The sequence below is a fragment of the Anastrepha obliqua genome, chromosome 4 (assembly GCF_027943255.1).
Source record: "Anastrepha obliqua isolate idAnaObli1 chromosome 4, idAnaObli1_1.0, whole genome shotgun sequence".
Lineage (NCBI taxonomy): Eukaryota > Metazoa > Arthropoda > Insecta > Diptera > Tephritidae > Anastrepha > Anastrepha obliqua.
In genome coordinates, this window is record NC_072895.1 from 107502270 (window position 1) to 107504421 (window position 2152).

At 40.3% G+C, this 2152-nt stretch overlaps 1 non-coding gene across 1 annotated transcript; it reads right to left on the reverse strand.

The window, feature by feature from the left end:
• Nucleotides 1-1705: 1705 nt before the first annotated feature.
• LOC129246571 (U2 spliceosomal RNA) lies at nt 1706-1901 on the reverse strand. The gene has a single exon (XR_008582479.1). It is a non-coding gene; the product is annotated as a U2 spliceosomal RNA (small nuclear RNA).
• Between the last annotated feature and the right edge of the window lie 251 nt (nt 1902-2152).

Sequence of the window (2152 nt, forward strand, 5' to 3'; positions counted from 1 at the left end):
GACCGAACAACCTATGGTTAGATAGTTGCACAGCTAGAATAGCCAGAATTGGTTCGCAAGTGCCAGTGCCAGAGCAGCGCGGATGGTGGCATCAACAACTGACAGATAGGCAAAGCTGAGCAGCAGGCATAGAGACACGCGCGGCAGACACGGACGTGGCCAACTAACTAGTTAGTTAGCCTGTCAGTTTGGTAATCTGAGAAGTGACTAACTGAAAAGGGGCAAAAAGTGGCAGAAAAAAGCGAAACTAACATAAATCAGTTAGGAGTAAATGAGGAAGAATGGGGAGAACAAAGCAATAAACCAAACTAACTGAAAATGCAATGCAGAGTGGAGACAGGTAAATGATATGAAAGCAAATGTGCGCGCGAAGCCGATGAAGGAGGTGAGGTGTGCTCCGAGTAAGCGGCAAACAAGCAGCTCAACACTTATTAGTAACAGTTCTAGTGAGAAGAAAGGCACTGGAGGTAAGGTTAAGTTCGAGTGCGACCGGCTGGCCAGTAGTTAATTTAATTTCACTTTCGTTACAACTCATTAACGTGAACGCCCACAACGGCAAAGGCGTCTGAGCCAGTGCCAGACAACTGTACGTTAAAGAAATAATTGATGTTCAAGCAATGGAGAAGGGACAAGAGCGATTCAAGCAAATGGGCCGGTAAGCAATTGGGGTATGCGATTCATAAATCGTGCAGTAGGCACACAAACACACATTTATACTTATATACGTACAATAAATATGCATACATACTCACACATTTGGGAAGTTACGTTCGACTCTGCCTGAATTCGGTTTGCATTTGCAAAATTCGACTTTCTCATTGAATCTCTTCTTCTCGCCCGTCTAGGCCATGCCGACTGCTTTTTTGGTCCTCCGAATAGAGTTACATTCCTATGCATTTCATATTTAATTGGTGTTGCCACATTTGAGTACTTTTATGTTGATGTGTGTGTGTGCTAGTCTGCAATAAATTTCAACTGTTGCAAGCAGGCAAGCAAGCGGCATACATAATTCAATGAAAGATGGCAGTTTAGTAGACGGATGTGGTGAAAGTGTTAAGCTCGAAGCCTAAGCGCACTCAAATTCTTCAATGGGTGATGAAAAGGAAAAGCGAAGTGTGAACTAAAAATCAATGCTGTATGAAAATTGTGAATTTAGGTGGAAGTGGCTGCAGATAACATTTTTAGTATCAATACTCCTGCAAGTGGACTCTTTATGGTACCGCATGCGTTGAGGGGCCATACCTAGCCTCTTTGAGACAGTGCGCCAAATGAACGAAGCTGAGCAGTTGCTATACCTTTAATTCTACAGCGCCGAGGAGTTCACTTTAAAACTATGTGAACAAGAAGAAAAAATACCAGTCTAACGGTTAGACGCGATAGAAGTGAAACCTTCCGAAAAACAAACTGAGAGAGAATGAGACGAAAGCAGCATTAGGGGCGGGATAATTATAGGTTCATTATAATATTGCTATAAAGTTCATATTTTATTTTCTTCATTTGATCATTATTCATCCTCAATGTTTTCAATTTCAACAAATGATACGAGTGGTTTATGATAGATAAAATATGATACAAATGCTTTGGTTTCGATGTTGTCAAAAAAAATACCCAAACGGACCGAAGAAACAGACTTACAAATTTCTTCCATTTTCGTCTACTTGTATTCATATAAAAATTTATGTCTCTTCCCACCAAAGCTAAATGTATTAGTATATTTCTTCTTGTATTTATTCAATAATTTGGGCCGAAATCCCGGCGTGGAGGTGGAGCAAGCTCTTAAAACACTCCGCCCATTTCCAAAAATCAGTTTAACATTTGTTGTCCTCCGATGGAGGATCTATCAGATGTTAAGCTGATAAGAACAGATACCACACTACCTAGTCAATAGATTTTCTAATAAACCTTTTGAGAATTACACGCTCACAAAAATTATTTATATCAACATATAATATAACGCTTCGTAACTAAATAACTTTTAGGCCAGCGCCGACAGCATGGCGCGGTAGCCGAGCGACTAGCAATGTGAGCTTCCGATCCAAAATCCTTGGTTCGAATCACAAGAAAAAACAAAATAAAAGTTATTTAGTTCGTCGCTACGCTTATATCAACATATAATATAACGCTTCGTAGCCAAGAGGGTCGCTTTTTCGTT